At 40.8% G+C, this 16,295-nt stretch overlaps 1 protein-coding gene across 4 annotated transcripts in view; it reads right to left on the bottom strand.

Moving 5' to 3' along the window:
• AFG2A (AAA ATPase AFG2A) overlaps positions 1–16,295 on the bottom strand; it is a 312,880-nt gene that overhangs the window by 159,374 nt on the left and 137,211 nt on the right. Inside the window, exon 16 of one of the 4 annotated variants that reach the window (XR_012158550.2) lies at positions 6,053–6,257. The exons of the other annotated variants lie outside the window; for them this stretch is intronic. The gene's annotated coding sequence lies outside the window, so the exon portion shown is untranslated. The remainder of the gene's footprint in view (positions 1–6,052; positions 6,258–16,295) is intronic. 4 annotated transcript variants of the gene reach the window in all.

Raw genomic sequence — 16,295 nt, 5'->3', positions numbered from 1 at the left:
TTTTTTCACTTGTAAACTGAACATATTTGATATGAAGTTTTTGAGAGGCAAATACAAGACAAATCAGAACTTCCACTGCCCTTAGTGCAGTTATAAGAATTGTTGAAACCATCCAGAGTCAAGTGTAAGATGTATTTCTCCTCTATAGATGATGTATTAGTTATAAATCTGTGACTACCAGTGGATTCTCCTCTTCTAGTTACTATTTAGATTTTATAATCATTTAATGGGAGACTGATAAGTGAAGCGGTTTTTCAAGCTGTTTTTCAGCAATAAATATCAATGATCTATGATCAAAACCAATTTTAATAACAATAGTTCTAACACCTTAACAACCACTAAATGATTTGTGAAATCATTTAGAAAAGAAAGAAAAAACTGTACAAGAGATGACCCTTACTAGACAACGCTTTTCTTCAGAAAGTTCCCCAAAGTATTCCAAAATGTACTGAACATGGTTCTATTCCACATTCTTAGATTGCCCCCCTCTGCCAAGCAATCAATTTTTGCTGGTCATTTTAAAGTAAGTTTTACTGTAGACAAATTTCAATTTTTTTTGATGAACTAGATAAATCAAACATTGGAGGAGGGGAGGAGAGTGCATTATTCCACAGAACAAAATGTTTCTTTTGCTGCAGATACAGTAGTCTTAAGACTCCCAGATTTCTAACCTAATTAGTACCAGACGTGTTTTAAGCTACTTCAGAAGTATTCTTCGGTGTTATTAGTGTATTAAATGATTTATATTTAAGAAAACAAAAAGATAAAATCAAGTCACCAGGTAAGCATGAGGGTAGAAGGTAGTACAGAGTGCTATAGGCAATGAAAAATATGTTTACGAAAGAGTTACAATAAGAAGTTTGTAGTTAAGGCCTAATTAATACTCTTACTTTCTTCTGTGAACTTCACTATAGCACCAAAAACACATGAATTACAATCTGCAACCATTTGAAAGTTTTAGGTGGGCTTTCATCCTTGCAAGCTGTACTGCAGACACAAAGCCCTTGTGAGGATTTCATTTCACTATGAATTAGTGTCTAACATTGAGAACGCCTTTCATCATCGGCTTGTATTGCCTTCAGGTGTCTATAAATTCCTCTCAGTCTTTCCGTAGCACTTGTCTATCAGACCATGTCATCAGTTTTCCTGCAGGCAAGAAACAGACACACCTCTTCCTGAGACACAGACAACACAACAATTACCACAGCCACTCTTGCATTATCATTTCATATCAGCTCATCACCAACTGATAATCACCAAAGGCTTGCTACAGAAAACATATTTCACTTTCCTGGACCTCTTTGCCTTGTTTTATTGATGCTGGAAACTCTGTGTTCTGGGAGGGTCTCTGACAACAGCAGTAAGTGTCCCAGTCACTCTCGTGTCACCTACTAGACTAGTGCTTATTCATGTCATAAGCATGTCTTACTAACATACAGTAATTTTCTTCTCTGGGAAAGTGATAGAGGTTTTTATGACTTTCTTAGCCGGTAACAAGGATATAAACAAATATTTCAAGTCTTTGTGGGATAGACAGGCAATATTGGCATCTACTTCAATCTCTGTGACTCTTAGGTGCTGCTGCAATACAAACAACAGACCCCTAAAAATATTTCCATTAATAAAATCTTTGTTAGAGTATGAAAATGAAGATCAGAGTTGCTCCAGTAATAATACACAGAACTACTGTCATTTATATATAAAAAACAAATTATTTTGTAAAAGAAAATGGCACACTGAAATACTGTTTCCCCCTTTGAATGTCCAACATTTTAAAACACCCATGTGACCATGCTTGTCCTTCTGGGGACAGGACAACTCAAGAGATTGGTAATAGGATATGGAGCCCTTAACCTCTAAGGTCACTGATCTAAATTTGCCCAGGGTCAGTAGAAATCAAATGTCATCATCATCTGATGGATGTTCAGTTAAATGTGATGGTGCTTGGTTCCCTTACTAGTGGACAGGAATTTACATCATTACTAAAACTATCACTTATAACTGATACAATTGTGAGCTGCCTAACAAGAGATGCAGGATTGAATGAGCCATGTCTACACAGGACAATTTTTCCTGTATAACCTAAAAGCATAAATGTAAACCGATATCGCTATACCAATATAAACCCCCCATGTGGACATTCTTAATCTAATATAAGTGTTGCTTCTTCAGGTTTGCTTACATTGCTCAGAAGAGAGTTTAAGCAAAACCTGCAAAAAAGTTATTCTTGTACTGGAATAAGAGTGTCCCTACAGGGGGTTTGCAAAAAGAAAAGGAGTACTTGTGGCACCTTAGAGACTAACCAATTTATTACAGGGGGTTATTACCGATAAACTTTCCCATGTAGATAAAACCTCAGCCATACTGTCAGCTACTAAAAGTAATCGCTTCCCGTCTAGGCTGAGGAATATAAGCAGGGCAGTGTTAGGAATCCTGTTTTCTGTACACAGAACTAGAGTTCTCAGTGTTGTCATCTTACATCTTAAAGAACTTAAAACTATAACGACTTAAGATTTTTTTTCCATGTGACAATGACAACCATTGCTATGCGTAATAACTATATATTCCTGAATGTCCTCAGGAAAATTCCAGTTACTGCAAGATGCAAAGTATCAATGCCACTAGCAACTATAGTCCTAACAAAGATCGTATACCAACTTATTACATATGATATTGCATTAACATAACACAAGATACAGCTAATTCACATGGTCAGATTCCTTTTTTCCTACATTAAATACAGGACTTACTATAAATGTTCCAGAAGCTTAGCTTTGTCGTTATCTTTAATTATGATAATGTATCCACTGCACAGATGAGTGCCCTACTGTTTTTTCAACTTCAGAGGTTGGCACCCTAGCAACTGTTCAGATCGTTCCACTTTCCCACCCCCAACTGTATGAACAAACTAATGCATACCACCAAATTATCCTTATGAACCCATTCAGCCTTCAAACTGTTAAATCCTACCCAAACGTGTACTTTGCTTCTTTGTCAGCCCTTTGATTTTGTTTCATAGGAAGGAAGGGATGATAAACAAATGACAGCACAAAGCAGGCGAGCTCTGGCAGGCAGTTACAAAGCTATTGACAAAAAAACAGTCTATTCACTGCAAGCGTCCTACTTTTACAATCTCTCTCGCTGATCAGGATGCAGGGGAGAACTAAGTCAATAGTTCCTGATGGAAAAATATCTTGTGGGCGTGTTTGATTTCCAGAGACAATGGTTTGTCAAGCAGTGTTTCTCTCTAAAACACACCCTGAATGAGTTGTACTGGAAAAATGTAGTAATATTGCAATTACAAAAGTGCAACTTAAAAGAAAATTCTGTGAAGTCTGGGACTGTGCTAACTTCCATGAAATTACAGTGGGCTGCTCTGAACAGAACAGTACATGGTGTGGGTTAGGTAAGGAGTAACAAGAAAAGCCACCCACACATTGAGAATGGAATTTGGTAACCACTTCAAATAGAACTTGGTTTGATGCAAGGCTTTAAGTAGGGGTCTGAAGTAGCGGACACTGGTCGTGTTGTGACTATGTAGGAAACACATCAGTATTTCTGAGTACAGAGTAATTCACTCCCTACCTGAGATTTAGAACTGAAGTGAAGAGGCCTTACATTCTTCAATACCCTTCCCAGTAACACTATGTTGCAACTAGCTGTGGTTGTCTTCCATCCCGATATGTGCTACTATAGCCAACAACTATAGAGAAAGGACATGAGGCTAATATTTCTGCTAAAATTGACAGCAGTGAATTAATGTTGACATTTGACTCTCCATTGTTAGGTTTCAGGATTAACATTCAATTGACAATTAACAGTTTAAACCTCTAATATCTATTTTTTGAGCCTGTCTGCGGATTCAGGAAGATATCATTGCACTGGTTTACATTCGGTTCTCATTCTGAAGACAGACATAACTAGAGTTTTAGTATTATAAAAATTAAATCTTAAACCCTGGTGTACAATTATGTTATATATGGGGTCCTGGACTTTCATTTTTAGGCAATTTTTACACTTGGACAAACAAATGTTCTGGATGCACAGTAATCCTTAACAACTAGCAAAGAACATGTCAGCATGCTTGCACTAGAGATTAATTTTGTCCCACTGCATATCCAACAAGAGATATCAAACCTGGAAGGAACCACCTTGCCTTAAATATTAACAGCTTGGTACACCTGCTAAGATAAGGGTAATAAAATCTAATGTTACAGGGTGTAAAATGATCGGTACAGATATCAGAAAGGATTTCTTTCCCATGTTTAGCATTGCACAGTTGGTCAGGTGTGTTATGAGAGGTTTGGCTGAGATCAACAGGACTGTATGACCATAGCTCAAAACATGAAACACGACAGTAAAAGACGTTAGTGGGAATACCTGAAACATTTGCAGTTGCTGTCTACCATATTGTCTTTCTTTAAAGATTTAATTTTTACACACAGATTATAATCAAGCTGTAATTTCCACAATGTAAATGACTGTCAGGAAAACAGACCAAATACAGACTGTTCTATGTATAAAGTAAGAATATGCTTCCCTTTCAGTGATGAATAGATAGCTTTGACAGTTAGACCCAGTGTCTCATAGATTTGCTGGTTTAATATAATAGTTAGCCAAAACCAGGCCTAATCCATCTGAAAAATGGTCTGGAACCCATTGGTTACACTTAGTTTTACAAAGTGCCTGTCAAATCCAAAGAATAGCAAGGCATTATACAATAACGTCACCATCAACTACCCCTCTACTGTATAGGTAACGATAGCAGCTGTTAAGCAGTCAGCAGTAATTCACACACAGCCTTGTTTGTTTTATGGAGGTCTATTTTACTGAAAAAGGGGAAGCTGGTGAGAACGCTGGGCTTATCACCGCTCTTGCCATGGGAGCTTTAACTTCCCCCTGGATCAAGTACAGACAGACATAGATTTTTGGTTTAACATACATCTCATCCAGATTTCTCAGCCTTCCTTTCCACACGTTCCCAGCTCTTCAAATCAGAGTCAACACTGGGAAAGGCGCCCAAGTTCAACTGCCACAAATAGCCACAAACCTCTGGCCTGCTACTGCTACCAACTGAGCTATAAATGAGCAATTGACTATCCTATTTTCTCTTTATTTCCCTCAGGCTTTACCAAAGAGAAAAAGAGACGGAGTTCAACTCTTTACAATGTGGAGAATGTAAAATGGGAAGCAAGCACTCAGGAAATTTGCATTTGAGAACAGAGATGTAAACATTTTTGTTAACTTCTGAGATCCTCCCATGCCACAGGGATGGAGTGAAGCCATTTATAATATGAAATGACATGAAATGTGCTTACATTAAAACTGAAAAGTTTTATATTAGGGTGGACTAAACACACAAAATATGAAAGGAAAAAATACTTAAATTAGCTTCCTGCTTTTGTGCTCGTCATCAATGTATGTGGAAAGGTTGCTGTTATGAGTTCTTTAAGTGGGAAAAAAGAGGATGTTACTGACCTCATAGTAATGAGATGTGACTTGTGTGGTCCCTATCTGTAGTCCACCGTGGGTATGTATGTGCTCCATGCGCCCAGAGAATTTTGGAAGCCATGTCCGCGAGTCCACACATGTGCCCTGGCTCACCTTATGCCTCCAATTAGGAGATAAAGGGTGGGGCAAACCAACTGCCACTCCAGTTCCTACTCCACTGAGAACCAGAGAAGATCCAAAGCAGAGGGAAAGGAGAATGGGTAGTGAAATACAGATAGGGACCACACATCTCAAACAACCTCCCATTACTGTAAGGTAAATAACACTCTACTCGTTTGCTGGAGCCTATGTGTAGTCCACTGTGGGTGACTGACAAGTAGTACCCAAATAGGAGGCAGGTGCAAGGAAGAGCCCAGTACCCAAACGACATATGGAGGGGGGGGGGCAGTATTCCCCAGGTTGGGGAGACTAACTACAAACCACTAAAACTATCAGATAAAAACTTTAAAACTCTAGAATTAAAAAAACTATTTAGAGATATATAAATATATTTTCATGGATAAAAAAGAAAGCCAAAGCTTTGGACACTGGAGGTTCCGACCTGGACCATGCAGCAGTGAAAAGGAACGGGAGAGACAGTCGGTCCTCTCTGCCCTTTATCTTCTTGGTTGGAGGCATTAAGTGAGCCAGGGCACACGTGCAGACCAATGGAAACAGCTTTCAAAATTCTCTGGCTCTGGGTCCATGGAGCACATGAGTACCCACAGTGGAATACACATAGGGATCAGCACATGAAGAAGATGATGCTGTTTTGAAACAAATAGAAAAGTTGGCATTACAATCAGATTAACAGAGAAACACAGAGCAAATGTGACTTGAGTGATTGAAGCAAGGCACTAGGAGTCAGGACCCCTAGGTTCTATTTCTGGAGCCTCTTAGCAACTCATCTTACGTTTTAAAAATGTGTATTATACGTATCTACCTTACTGGGAGGTCGTAGGATTTAATTTCTATTAGTAAAGCACTTTGGAATGCTCACATGAAAAGCACAACACAAGCAAAGCAATATTGTTCTTAGCAGTATAGACATCTGTAACGTAAAACTAGTTGCAAAAACCTAAAGTGAATGCCAAGATGAATCACTTTACCCTACTGGATTATGGCAATGGAGGTGCAGAGCCATGCCTTAACTTGGTCTCCTGTCCTCCAACTACTCAGCATTAAACACTGAAGAGGTGATAGGATACATACCATTTTAAACCATATTCCTTAGGACACCCTTTACTCTCCTCCACCTATAATGAATGCCCTATGTTGATATTGGAGGGAGGGCTACTGCAAAGAGGCCAGGGATGGTCAGTGGATTCACTAAGGCACTAGAGGGTCACATCCTCAGGAGTGATCTTTTGTCTGCTTACATGTAAAGCTACACATCCATTTGTCACTAATGATATCACTGAATCTTAGCCAGACCCACTTGCTCTCCCTGGCAGATAGCCTCTTGTTTTGAAAAGCTGATACTCCTGGGGGAATTGAGCATCACTACATGTGTGCAGAATTCATGTCTCCTGCAGATTTGTTTCCCCGCAGAAAAATGACTTCGGACGGAGAACCAAAGGGAAGCTGCAAGAGCGGTCATGCACCCCTTCCCAGCAGCACAGGTAGGTTGGTTTGGGAACTGGAGCAGCTGGTTGAGATGTAAATCATGCCAGGCAGTCATGCACGTGAGACACAGAGACACTCTGTCCCTCTCGCTCACTAATGCAGCATGCTCGGCGTCGAGAGGCAGGGCTTCGGGGTGTTTCTGAGGAGGTAGGTGTGGGGCAGGGTCTGTCCTCCCAGGCAGAGCAGAATGTAGCAGCCTGCCTGGTTAGTGAATTGTTCCCATTGTCTTTGTGAATTCCCCCAGGAGTCATAAAGCAGATGTAAAAGTTTTAAGGCTCCTTTACATTGCCAGAGTGGTGTAATAGACAATATGGCCTTATAAATGCTTATGGTGCTTTAGTGATTAAAACTAGTCTAAATTTTTGGACTGAAAAAACTTCCTACCAAAATGTGCTCCATGAACTGTTTGCTACTGACCTTCCTGGAGATGGTCAGCAGCCAGTATAAATTGCGAGTTTGACTCCCCAGGCCTTACTTGCTCTTCAGTTGCCTATTAAGGCTCCATGTTTGTCACAGAGGTCATGGATTCAGTGAATTTCCATGACTTCTGCAGTGGCCTATACAGCTGGTCGGGGAGCTGCCTGAGCAGCTCCGGCACCCTGGGTGAGTCGCACCAGCTGCTTCTGGGGCAGTCTCAGGCCCCCCTGACCCTGAGCAGCAGGAGTTTGGGTGTGAGAGGGCTCAGGGCTGGGGATTGGGGGTGTGGGGTGATGCTTACCTGGTGAGGGGCTCCCCAGAAGGGATACAGAAACTCCCCTCCCTCAGCTCCTAGCTCCATGTGCTGCCCCTGCCCACAGGTGGAGTTAGGAACTGGAGGTTGCCACTTCCCAGAAGCTAGGTAGGGAACCTACCAAAGCCCCGCCAACTCCCTCCCAGCACCTGTAGTGCCCCCCTGGGTTGCCCTACCCCAAGTTTTGGTCAGAGGTATATAGTAAAAGGCATGGACAGGTCATAGGCCATACATTTTTGTTAACTGCCCGTGACCTGTCCATGACTTTTACTAAAAATACCTGTGACTAAAATGTAGCCTTATCTATGATGTAACCCTGAGAATCTGGCTGCATATATTTATTGACTAATAACTAGAAATAAAGGGTCAAACCTAGTTACATTACTGTTAGGAAATGGGGTTTGGGGATTTCCTCCAATGCTCCCCACTCCCCTTCTTCATCCATTTTATTGTAGTTTAAATAAATGACCAAAATAATTGAAACCAAAGTGATGATATTGCGGTATTTTGACAAATAAAATAGGCAGAATTTTAAAATAGTGTGAACAGAATTTTTTTTTTTTTTTTTGCGCAGAATTCCCCCAGTAGTAAGTTGATGATGACCCAGGGTAAAAGCAATTTTCCCTATAGCACACCCTGTGCTTTACTTTCAAAATGATTTTTATATCAGCACCACCAAGAGATTTGGAGTTCAAGCCTCTCAGAATTGTGGAACAATTTCCAAAGGAAACATGTGCTACCAGTGCCCTTGCTACATCTTCGTGGCTTTTTTGTTTCAACAACAATCTGGAAAAAACAAAGTACCTAACTTCCTTCTCAAATAAATTATCTGCTTTTAATCATGTCTAACATATAAAACAGACATTAGAAAGGAGAGTCTGCCCCTTTATAATTATGGAGCTTGACAATTACCTGGTGGTTTAGAGCAGACCTGTTCTCAATGCATCATCCTTTGTCTCTCCCTTGATAATGTAATCTAATCTCCTGGCTTTGCTTTCATCTTGCACCCAATGCTGAACACTTGTTTATAAAACAACAATCTCATTTTAGGTAATGACAGAACAAAGGAAAGGAAGGGAGCTTTAGTAACACTACAGCACTTATCACTTCAAAAGTAACTACACATTGATATAATTTCCATGGCCTGTGTTTTTTAAAAAATTACTATTTTTTTCCTCAATGGGAGACCTGATCGGAAATAACTCTTCTAGTGGACAGGATCACCTGTATGTTTGTCCATCATGGAAGCTATTGAGAATACTGTCAACTGTGGAAGTCAAAACTAATAAGATGGTGCCCAAACACAGAAATACGAAAAATATCACATTCTGAATTAATCTGCAGTACTTCAATCGCATCTCACAGGCTGTGTTATTTAAAGATGCCTTGGGGAAGTTGCACGCTTCAAATTATTGAAGTATGTCAATGGGTTAGTAATGTGTACCAATATTTTTGTTTTATACATGAGATACTTGCTTCTTTTAATGGCATTTTCAGAAATTGTGGCTGGATGTAAGCAGAAGCCTGAAAATTCATAAACACCCATAAATGTACAAGGGAATTTTTTCAGAGTGTAGTGGTTTCTATTTTAGACATTCTGGGCCAGATTACCTGGTCCACTAAAGCCACTTTATTGCCCCTGTGCAGCCCTAACTTTCACCAGGGCCAGGCACTCTAAATCAGAAAGCCACAGCTGGTTCTCTGCAGCCCCTCCTTTGCACTATGTCCAAGTGCAGTTTGGAGGTTGCTAGCAACCAGGGCCTCTTCTCTTTTTAGTCCCAAATTTAAAGTCCCAGTCCCAGTACACAGACTTGCGCTAGCAGGAAGCGAGCTAAAAATAGCAGTGCAGACACTGTGTCCAGTAATCTAAAAACACTAGCATTTTGTGGTCAATTCGCATCAGATTAGAATACAATTCTACCTGGAAATCTAACTGGGGAGAACATAGGGAGTTAATCCCCCCACAAAAAACCAGGTGTTATAATATTTAATTAATCCTTTCACCTCAGTATGATTTCTGAGGTTTCTCTACTGAAGTTATTTGCAGACATTAACAGAGCTGCTGGGGCTCATGAGGATCAGGAAGCAAAGGTATTTACACAGAAGCTTTGCTAGCAGACCAGAGAACTTGTTCCAATTCTCCGTCTAGCTGTAAGGCGAGCTAGGATTAGAGCACAAAGGGAAAGTACCACTCTGCTTGCTCTCTGAGCGTTTTATTGTCGGTATACACTGCAACTCATAAAATGGAAATTTCTGTTCTGTTACTGCCCCGCTTCCCTCAGCCGCATTTTTGAATTAAATTGAAACAATGTATTTTAGTTTAATACCACGTGCTTTAAAGTAAATGGTTAGTTTATCAAGCTCTCTCGTTCTCCTTCTTCCTGTCCTTGAAGTTTCCCATAAATCTCTTGTCTGCCAATTGCATGTAACCATTGGTTAGACCGTGAACCTCCAGACTTGTTTTTGCTCCCTGTTAGTGCACTGAAAATAGCAGCATAGCTCGCAGCTCGGGCGGAACTGTACTTGGGTGCCTAGCCAGAGCAACTGCCCATGCTGTTAGAGCCACAGTGCTATTTTTAGTGCACTCGCTCCAGCAGAGTTAGCAGGTGTCTGTCTACCCACAACAAAAAGCACCTCCAAACTGCTTTGTACTCATATCCTTAATCATGGAGTTAAACGACAGTCCCCAGCCCAGCTGGCTTTGATGCTTGAGGGTTGTCAATGATATTCCTGGATATGAGGAAAAGCCATCACGTCCTACTGCATTACCTCACACACAGTGCTTCTGGCCCAGCACTTCACCACTGTTTGCAGATCCACTGCACGTGCTTCTGCTATTCTGTCAACCCCCCATAGACCTTTGCATCGTAACATATCTAGGAATACTAATTTCCTCTGCAGAGGATTACTGCTGCTTGCCTCCCTCCAGCACTATGGAAACATATTTCTCTTCTTGGATCTGCAGATAAAAACAATTACTTTAAGAAAAGTGTGAACTGCCCCTCCTTCATTTCAATGGGGGCACTGACTCCAAAGCCTAATGATATTAATATCGGGATTGCTAAGTATTCAAAAAACATGAGTTGAGCCATTAGGATGAACTCAATCACATTTTTAAGCTTTCTGCTACAGCCAGGAGGCCTAGAAACTTACTTTAAGAAAAAATCTGAGCTTCTTAATCACAGGACTTAAGGATGGGGCGCTTCAAGAAAAATTGTGAGACCCTCACTAAAATGTAAGAGTTGGCAACATTACCATTGTTCATAATTTCAGGCTTAGCAGAAACATCAAGCTACGTTTTATGTAAAAAAAAATTTGAGATTGTAAAGTAAACTATTACCACTCCCATCCTACCTGACCCCAGTTTCACAATGAATATATAACCACATACATATTCATATACAGATTCCACAGTTAGTGTCTGAAGCCAGATCTGTTTGTTGAATTAGGCCCGAAATTTCCATAGTCAAAGTCTACTTAACTAATCAAAGGTTAAAAAAATAATATAAAAAATCATATTTACAGAATGTACTTTTTTCATTTACAGTAAAATTTGTAAAAACTACGGCACTTGAAACAAACAATATTTAAAATAACTTATTACGTTACAGAAATTCCATTTACTAAGCCATTTTAAAAATGTGTAAGTGCACAGAGTAAACTATAAAATTACAAGTGGATTTCTTTAATGTAGATGTTTAACTTAAAAGTTTTTCCGATTCACAGACATAATGCCTCTGGCAATCTTGCAAGAAAGTAGAGCACTTCATTCTTTTCCCCACATTCTGAGAGGAAGTAGTTATGACAGAACAGGTGTGAAGCTCTGAGTCAATAAATACGCACGACTTCCCATGATATAGCTATCACTTAAGCAGACCATTTATATGGTCTTCAACCATGAGGTTATGCTGCAGGTGAAAGAAGCCATGCCACATTCTATCAATCCAGCCACTCCACACAGAAAAATTGTCTCATTGGATTTGTTATATAAAGAGAACATGTACATACTGTCCTGCCACATGCCTTCCCCTTCCATCGTCCTTAGCTTTTGAAAACGAAAACAGTAACTGTGAGATTTTACTAAAATAGAGGATGAATAGAAACTAAGCAAAATAAATGTTTCCTCATGTAATCAGTACGTTAACAGTTTTATTTCCTACCAATAATTTACTGAAGTCAATAAATTGGATGGATTTAGTTTGCTTTTAATAACGCTGGTTTTCCCCATAAACAAAGACATTTTGTTTGTAACACAAAACTGCTATTGGTTCCTAGTGGCATTTGCACCTGAGCTCTGCATCTTTTAGCAGTGAAAATCTCTGCCTGCACCTTAACATTGCTCTTGAAACAGACAATTCTGTAGTTGTGAAGTGCTTTTTTATATCAGTATAGATGCTATCAATATAGTTAAGTATATGGAAGGTATTATTAACATGTTCCCTTCTGCAAAAATCCTTAAATGGATTTATTGAAAGCAAGAAATAAGTGCTAATGATTGGCTGCAAGTCAGTCAGTGATGACCACCTGTACAAGATAAAGTTTTCCAGTAAATCTGCTCCATCAGTTAAAATACTTCTGCATTTGTTTTTCCCCTTGTATATTCATGTATCTAAGGTATGCTGAGAAATTTTAAATCCACTTCTGGGCTTTGGCAAATGTGCGCACATGCTCACTTTTAGTGTCTGTTAGCGACAGAGACATATATGTGGTAGCAGACATAGTGGTCAATGAGAAGACAGTAACTGCACAATGAAGCAAATAAAATAAAATAAAGAATGCCATGTTCAGTCCTGGCACACACAGGCAGCTAAATTTAAATCAGCAGTGTTTCACCACGGCTGAATTTAGTCCAGTAATTACAGAACATCGGTACCAAAGATAAACCAGAAATTGTTTGCAAGATCTCCTCAGCTACAGAGGGTCAATGATGTTAAAAAAAAAAAAATTGACCAAAAGACCCTTTCCATAATTATGTAATAAAAGATCTATGCCTCAGTGCTATAATAATCCCAGCAAATGTCATTTAGCCAGCAAACTGCTGCTACTTCCCACAAAGTATATCACTGCCATTAATTCTTGGTCTTCACACAGGTTAATCAGCCTGAAATACTTATTGATTACCTACTAGTAATGATAATTGTTAGTAAATGAATCACCACTTTAATAAATAGCCTTTACCCATGTCCACAGGAAAACAGTCACAATTAGGGTTGCCAACTTTCTAATTGCACAAAAACTTCTCCAAGATCCCACCCCGCTTACTCCATCCCCCCTCCTTCTGTTGCTCGCTCTCCTCCACCCTCACTCACTTTCACCAGGCTGGGGAAGGGGGCTGGGATGGGGTGGGGAGGGCACTCCAGCTGGAGGTGCGGGCTCCGGGGTGGGACCAGAAATGAGGGATTCAGAGTACAGGAGGGGACTCCCAGTTGGGGCAGGGGGTTGAAGTGCAGGCTCGGGTGAGGGATGCAGGCTCCAGCCACCCATCGCTTACCTCAGGCAGCCCCCGGAAGTGGCCGGCATGTCCGGCTCCTAAGTGCAGAGGCAGCCAGGCAGCACACTGTGCAGCCTTTGCTGCCCCTGCAACTCCCATTGGCTGGCCAATGGGAGCTGCAGAGCCAGCGCTCAGGGTGAGGGCAGTGCGCGGAGCTGCTGGGACCACCCTTGTGCCTAGAAGCCGGATATGCTGGCCACTTCTGGGAGCCTGCCTTGGCCCCACTGCGCCATCGACTGGACTTTTAGCGGAGTAGCCAGGGTCCCTTTTTGACCAAGCATTCCGGTCAAAAAACGGACGCTTGGCAACTCTAGTCACAATTGGGCCTTCAACTGTTAAAGATCCTGCACTTGCAAAGGATTTACTATAAAAGGGAGATGAGTGTATCAGCAGAAGAGTGTCCTTTTTAACAAATATTAATACTGTATAAAAATTCATTTACTTTCTTAGTTTTCTAAGACTAAGAACTGTCAAAGAAGGATTTTAACTTCCAAAGACTCTTGTTCATTTTCCCCAAAAAATTGTCTGGAGCCAGACAACATAAGACTGCTATGCCCTAGGCTAGAATGGAAGGGGGGTGGGCCTGTTTACAATTACTCCATTCCTGTTTTTAATGAGTCTTTCTGAATGACCACTAAGTGCTGGTTTTGTTCTTCAGGAACAAGGGAGCTATTACTGGAGGACTAAGAAAGGAAGGAAAAGGGAAAGCAAACGGAAAGCTGCCAAACTCATAAGGCGTTTCAAACATTTCAACTTCATATCCCGGAGGTAATCTGCTCCACAGGCATAAGGTTTTCCCTGCACGTGTGCCGTCTTTTTTTCTTCCCTTTCTCTCTTACGCTAAAGTGAAATAGATGAGATAAAGTGAAACAGATAATATTAAAAGCTGAGGTAAAGGTTAATAAGTAGCACTAAGACACGAAGAATTACACTACTAAAACACTGAGAATCAGATCTCAGTCTAGCAACCGAGCAGACATACATAATTCAGTGTTCATTATTTGCATTTTGTAAGTATTGCTATTTGAAAATGTCCAAGTATGAATGAAGGGAGGGAGTGGTTTCTGCTTTTCCTGTTCATTAGAAATTCTGATATAGTGACAGGAATTTGTGAAATCGTGCCATGACAGTGCAAGAAAGTGAAAGACCATTTATAACTCCACTATTAGTATTTGTCAATAGCTATTTAACTACAATGGCCAATGAATATCTTGGAGAAATTCAACTCCTCAGCTCCCTTTATTTAAGGGTGAGAGTAAGACCCACAACATATATGATCTGAGACGGTCTGGATGTCCTCCAGCAACACCAGGTCAGACACACACTTCTGATACTTGAAGGGAGGAAAAATATTTTTGCCTTCAGGTTTTCATGCAACATAAAGAAGCAATTTTAAAAGCACCATTTTAAAACAAAAACAAAACATTTCGATGGTCATCTTTATACAGTAGCTGAACACAGAAAAAGAAACAAAACAAAACAAAAAAAATAGACAGCTACAGTCACTTTCTATAGGAGAGAAAATTCCCATCCTAGGAAAGAAAGCACTTTCCATACAGTTGAAATTGTATTTACCTTTGTAATTCCTACATTATTAGTGGAATATACTATATTCTCTAGCTTACTGATATTTGCATGCACTTCCTATAAATGGCAAGGAAGCATTCTGTGATATTTTGTAGGACCAACACTATAAAATTTATTTTTGTATAGGGTTATGTAAACAAGTATTGCTTCTGAATAGAAAATCCTGCAGTCAACACTGCAGGAATAGTCTCATTATTCAGTATTTACCTAAAGTGTTCCGATCTGTCTTCTACCATAATTAAGGCTGTGAGTCTGTCACGGAGGTAACGGATTCCGCGACCTCCATGACTTCTGCAGCCGCTGCTACTGGCTCTGGGGCTGCCCAAGTTGGCCAGCAGCAGCAGTCTGGGTGTGTGGGAAGGGGCAGGGGACTGGGAAGGGGTTGGGGGGCTTACCTAGGGGAGAGGGGCTCCCCGGATCCCACGGCCCTGCAGCACCTAAGTAGTGAAGGAGCTGGGGGGGGGGGGGGGGGGCTCAGTGTCACATGCTGCTCGCACCTACAAGGCCCTGCCCCCGCAGCCCCCATTGGCTGTGGTTCCCAGTCAACGGGAGCTGTGACAGAGCCGGTGCTTGTGGTGGGAGCAGCCCACCGAGCCCCCTCCGCCGCCTATGAGCTGCAGGGATGTGGAGCTGGGTAGGGAACCTCACCAACCCCTCTCCAGCAACAGGAGATCCCAGCCGCACTGACCAGCCCCGCCACCAGCAGGGTCCCCCAGGCCACCTCCCCCAGCACTTGCAGCCCCCCCCCCCCCCCCGCCCAAATTTTATTTATGGGTATTTTTAGTAAAAGTCATGGACAGGTCATGGGCAGTGACTTTTTGTTTACTGCCCACGACCGGTCTGTGACTTTTACTAAAAATACCCATGACTAAAATGTAGCCTTAACCATAACATCTCATTTGGCACCTTCTTTTTGACAAAGATAACATGTAAATATTTGCATTTTCTAAATGATAATAATTCCCAGACCTTTCTCTTCCATCAAACAGGGCACAGTATGCTCATGGGCAAGCACCTACCCAATCTACTTAATGATTCTGAAATAAATAAGCCCTTAAAAGTTTCATCCTAGTTCTATTTATAAGAGGTTGGCTTATGCCCTGAAGTATTTATATCCGTTTCAAAACTTATTTTAATTTTTTTTTATTATACTTCTGAATAATCTTGCTATGCACATAGATATCAAATCATTTTTGGAACCCTGCTAAGCTACTGGCCTAATCAATATTCCATAGCAATAATTTCTATAAATTAATCATGCCTTCTGTGAAGAAGTACTTCCTTTCACCAGTTTTGAATTTGCCATCTTTCAATTTAATTTAGTGTCTCCTTGCTCTCGTATTAGAAGAAATGATGAATTACACATTCCCA

The sequence above is a fragment of the Lepidochelys kempii genome, chromosome 4, assembly GCF_965140285.1.
Source record: "Lepidochelys kempii isolate rLepKem1 chromosome 4, rLepKem1.hap1, whole genome shotgun sequence".
Lineage (NCBI taxonomy): Eukaryota > Metazoa > Chordata > Testudines > Cheloniidae > Lepidochelys > Lepidochelys kempii.
This window is presented reverse-complemented; position numbering and strand designations above follow the sequence as displayed.